Source organism: Austrofundulus limnaeus, unplaced genomic scaffold (genome assembly GCF_001266775.1).
Source record: "Austrofundulus limnaeus strain Quisiro unplaced genomic scaffold, Austrofundulus_limnaeus-1.0 Scaffold50, whole genome shotgun sequence".
Lineage (NCBI taxonomy): Eukaryota > Metazoa > Chordata > Actinopteri > Cyprinodontiformes > Rivulidae > Austrofundulus > Austrofundulus limnaeus.
In genome coordinates this window covers 2,395,535-2,401,186 of record NW_013952452.1, presented here as the reverse complement: position 1 = coordinate 2,401,186, position 5,652 = coordinate 2,395,535, and the positions used below count along the sequence as shown (strand labels likewise).

Sequence of the window (5,652 nt, the reverse complement as noted above, 5' to 3'; positions counted from 1 at the left end):
TATTAAATTTTCGCTAGAAATCTGTAAAATTTATAGAGTTATATCTGTTTTTGTGTTTACTAAGATTTGTTTGCATTGGTGGCCATTTTGAGTAGGACTGACTCTAAAAGTTAATCAGTTGTAGATTTACATCCTGTGATTACTTTCTGAAAGTTTCAGTAAAATYCATCCATTGGTTCATGATATATTACCGTACAGTGCAAACACACAAACAAACAAAAGAAAAAAAATAAGTAAATATTGCCTTAAAGTCCTCCCAAATGTTACATTGTTTTTTGGGACAACTTTTAAAAAGTTTAGATCAATGTTTAGGTTGAAAATGGGGGGAGAAAAAGTAAAACCGCAATCAGATGACGGCACGGCAGATTGAGGAGTCCTCCTTCCTCTTCTCGTCTCCCTCCTCTCTGCCGAAGAAGCCGGAGTCAAATTGATTACAGCACTCCATCTGCATCATGACTGGCCTCCTCCTGTGTTTGCCGCCTCTGCCTACAGCACAGAGTTAGTGTACAATTACATATAGTTTAATATATCTGCCTGAGCACCTTTAAATAAGCATCACAAGTCCACAAGGTGATTTGTCTCCCAGCCCCATTACTCCATTGTACATCTTGATAGCCAGGGATCGCTCCTAGCTATGTTTAAGCATTAAATAGTGTATTATTATTTCACATAAATCAAGCTGAGATGTGAGGCTGGTATTCATAAATTTTGCATTTCTCACAGACAGTGTTTTAAAGTCTCTGTTTCTGCCGCCGCTCTGACTTTGGAGACTAAAGCAATTCTGCTCTTGATAGTACATTAAAGATGGGCACATGAAGGAATATTCAAAACAACATGTAACGCAGATAAATTAAGTTTGAGTTGTTTTAACGCATCCATCATTGCACCGTTTCCATCATAAGTACCTCTTGTTTTTTTCACTGCAGCCAGACACGCGCTGTATTGTTATTGTCATGAATAATGGGGGGAAATACTAATAAAGCTCATTTATCATAATATTTTTCCAGTTAACCGTGGCTGCTGAGGCTTTTATCTGTGCTCAAAGACAAGAAGCTGAGATTAAATTTAAAGGTGAATGTTTGCCATCAGCTGAGGGGCCCCCCCCCACTTCCAGTTGGTGGTTATTAGTCCCACGTTTGTGCGAAACGTCTATTCAGGAAATGACTTCACTCAGGAAACACGAACAGGAGAGCTGCTCGCGGTCCAGTTGTGTTCTGGTCTGGGCCCGCTCCTCAGCTCTGCGTATGGATATACCWAAAGTGACAAAGGAGGAAATTAGAGCTGTGGTTGTTTTGGTTTCTTCAAGGACACGCTCGCACATTCGTCTTGTTTCTCGTGTCTGGCCTGGGTTTTCAGATTGGTTCTGACGTATGAGTGAGGGGCTGCAGGGTGGGAGCTGAAGGCTGGATGACTGTCAGGGGGGTTAGGAAAGTTTCAGGTGGAAGCTTTGCAGCAATTTGTTCGCTTTMCAGGATTAATTTGCCCTCCACAGTCCACTGTGCGCACACATACAGGCAAAAACACGATCACCTTTTCACCTTTAGAGGAAGACTTATCTTMTTCTGGTTACATTTTTATGTGAAACACCTCAAATCCTAAATGCTAACACAACACTGTTCTCTATAAATTCCACAAAAAAGGTAATGTGCCTAAATTGTTCCTAAAATGCTAAACAGTGTATTCATTTTTTGTGATTTTATGCTGAGATTGCAGCAGAACGTCTAAATTAAAGCTAATTTTCACTTTTAAAACATGCTTATCATTTTCTGCACATAATAATTATGTGACCTCCTGGCCTGGGGGGGGCTTCGGTGCTAAAAAAAAGTCAATTGGGGGGAAGAGAGAGAGAGATGGAGAGAAAAAAAGATCTTGTAAAAGTCACTGCAAATTGGAAATTGACTAGATGCCAGGACAGTAAGTTGAGGATTGGGTGAGGGATGGGGTGGGAAGGGGAAGGGGGAGAAGAGGGGGGTGAGGGAGAAGAAAATGTCTTTGAACTAGTTTTAGCTTGCAGAAAATTTTGCTTCTGGGTGGATTTTCTTTCTGAAGTGTTTCATGGCGATGGGAATTAAGAAATGAAGCACAAGCACCAAAAGATSCAGTGAAGGGAAGGCACCCACCCACAGGTATTCTGTTCACATGACATCATCACGTGTAAAATTTACAACTTCATCTTCATTTGAGCCTTTTTTTATTTCAGCTTAGCAGGTTTACAAAAGTTTAATTGATTACTGTGTGTGTGTGTGAGCTCCACTGTACCAGTACTCACCCCGGAGGCCTCACTTTTAAAACCAAGTTCTCAGGGGTCATTGTGACCCACAGGAAGTAGGAGGGTTTGGTAAAATGCTACAAGAAAATATCATGATCCTTCTTTTACTTACTTATTTACTTGCCTACTTATTTACTTATCTATTTTTTACTTATTTATTTACTTGCATATTTACTTATCTGTTTGTTTGTTTTATGTATTTACTTATTTACTTACCTATTTTTTACTTATTACTTTATTATTATTTACTTGCATATTTACTTATCTGTTTTTGTTTTATGTATTTACTTATTTACTTACTTATGCACTTGCCTATTTATTTCTTTATTTACTTACGTGCTTATTTACTTGCGTATTTTCTTACTTACCCATTTATTTACTTATTTATTTACTTAGTTACTTACTTAAATATTTTTTTATTTACTTACCTACTTATTTACTTACTTACTGACTGATTTACTTACCTATTAACTTACTCACTTACTTAACTATTTATTTACTTACATATTTATTTACTTACGTATTTATTTACTTACTTACCTGTTTATTTATTTACTTGCTTATTTGTTTACTTACCCATTTATTTACTTATTTATTTACTTAGTTACTTACTGACTGATTTACTTACCTATTAACTTATTTATTTACTTACATATTTATTTACTTATTTACTTACCTGTTTATTTATTTACTTGCTTATTTGTTTACTTACCCATTTATTTACTTATTTATTTACTTAGTTACATACTTACTGAATGATTTACTTACTTATTAACTTACTTATTTATTTACTTACGCATTTATTTACTTATTTACTTATTCACTTACTCACTTTTTTGCTACTTACTTACTTACTGATTTACCTATTTATTTACTTACCTAAAATGAATGTACTTACTTACTTACCTATTTATTTTATGTATTGTAGCAGGGGGAAGTCATTCTGGTAGCTTGAAATCTAAGATTCTGATTGCAAAGTCATGAAAAACAGAATAAAAATCAGATTAAGTTGAATCAACACAATACTTTTATAGCAATAATTAATACGTCCATAAGCAACATTTTGTGATCTTCTGCTAGCTATGAAGTGTGTTTTTTTTATTTACACAGGCTGTAACGAAGGCGACTCAGGTTTCCACGGTTTGTGGTGAATTTGAAGTACTTTGTTTACATTGAGAGTGTACCTGTATTTCAGAATGACATTCAATATATCTGGAACACTTTTTGATATACTCCAAGATAACCTTTTTATATTTGATTAGATATTTTTGCAATGAGTCTTTTTTTTAAAGCACATCAAGATTCTTATCTTTTGTATTTTTATTTCTTGAACGAGTGTGTGTTCTGAAGTCAACATGTGCAGGCTGGCTCCGAGTTTCCTTCTCAGTGCACTCCCAGCTCGTGAACTGGAAACCTGGCTCCCGTCATCTCTCCGTCCGTCTCTTTTCTCGTGATCAGTCGGCTTCCTTTCACTCGCACACGCACGAGCAGAAATACCTGGGAGGATGAATGCTCAGTTAAACTGAACAAACATAATCCCAGACGAGCTCCGTTCCCGCCTGTCTGTTAGGGCTAACTCACACGGGGATCCGTGATTCCATCAGGGAAGGAGGCGCAAAGATCAGATGTCAGCTGAAAGGCCGCTGTCAGATAAAATCAGATTCACAGCTGTGGAGATAAACAGGAGTTTAATCAAACATCAGATAATCAGCTGGTTCACAGCCGTCTTTATTAACAGAGTGAAGAAATATAAAATGTTCACAAACAGAGTTCACATCACACCTGGTTTAAAACTCTGCCTGCTTTTCAAGCTTCTTTTATTGGTTTTCAAGGATGTTTATAGTCCCACTTATTTATCGGACCTCCTCCAGACCCCTCAGGTCCTCCGGAGGAGGTCTTCTGACTGACCTGAGATCAGCTGAGACTGTTTTTAGGATTCTCAGGACTCATGTGCACTCTGGCTTTTATTTATTTTATTTATTTCTAAATTTTAGCACATATATCTTAGTTTATTTCACTATTAGTTCGACCTTTATTTTATTCAGTCTTGTTTTTATTTTGAAGGAACTAACTTTTATTTTAACTTCCACTTCTCAAATTTTCTATCATTCTTTTATCATTTGAAATTCATTTTTATATATTTATATATTTACCAGAGTACTTGAAAAATGAACTAAAAGTAAAAATACCTTAACGGAAAATGACTTTGGTAAAAATAAATTTCACTGATGAGCAAAAGTCATAAAACTGTTCACAAAATGCTGGAAAGTAAAAGTACTTTTATGCAAACTTGAAAAAAAAATACACTGTTGAATTTACTAAACCAAATGGTTTAGTAAATAGTAGAGTAAATATGTATATTATATAGTAAACAGCAGAGTAAATATGTATATTGCTCAATTTACTCAACTTGGTTTGGTGGAAACCATTTACTAAACCAAATGGTTTCCACCAAACCAAGTTGAGTAAATTGAGCGATATACATATTTACTCTACTAGGTTTAGTGGAACCAGTTGACTTAGTTGAGTAAATTCAACACTTGAGTTTTTTAAAGTGTGGAAAACTCCTCTCATGATGAGTTCAGACATTTTTGATTTTGTAACAAGTTTAACAACTTTAAAGTAAAGAACTAAAAGTATCTTATTGGGTTTTAAATGTAACAAAATAAAAGTAAAGGTAGCAATTTTTAAAAATTACAAATCCTCAAAAAATAATCACTTAAGTACTGTAGTGACGCCTCCATCTTGAGTTTGCTCAGTCAGCGTTGAAACCTTTACAACTTCTCACTGTTTTGAATGACTGCTTTCCTGTTTTAATGTGGCTTTAAGCACTTTGTGTTTTTTGTAGAATGAAAGTTGTGTCATCGTTAGTTTGAGTTTGATAATCACAYATTTTCTGCCTCCTCCCCTTATTAAAACCATACCTAACAGCTGACTTCTCCCTAATCTATGCAACCCTGCTTTTCCCCTTTTAAACTCTCCTCTGTCCTCTTGCGTTAATGCAAAGCCTCAGCCTGTCAGTCAGCGAAGCACCGGTGCTGTGGGTGCGGCAGGATTCCTGCCTTTCTGAAGTCAACTTGTCATGTGAGATCTGCATCAGCCGGCGCTCAGCGCAATCACCGGCCCAAGATTAATTGCTTGAGCTTCACCACTTCAAACGTTTTCTTTAGACGTTGCGTTATGGGATGAGTTTTTGCGAGGCCCATCATCATCATCATCATCATCATCATCATTTCTACACACACCTGCACAGCTCATACAGGGTGATATTTGTTCACATTCCTGAGTGGCATTAAAAGAAACATGCACCTTGTCAGACGCTCACATTCTTGACCTTAAATGTCATCATTCATACATACATACATACATACATACATACATAC

At 36.1% G+C, this 5,652-nt stretch overlaps 1 long non-coding RNA gene across 1 annotated transcript in view; it reads left to right on the top strand.

Moving 5' to 3' along the window:
• The window catches only part of LOC106517587 (uncharacterized), a 111,765-nt gene that overhangs the window by 16,263 nt on the left and 89,850 nt on the right, over positions 1 to 5,652 (top strand). The window lies entirely within an intron of this gene.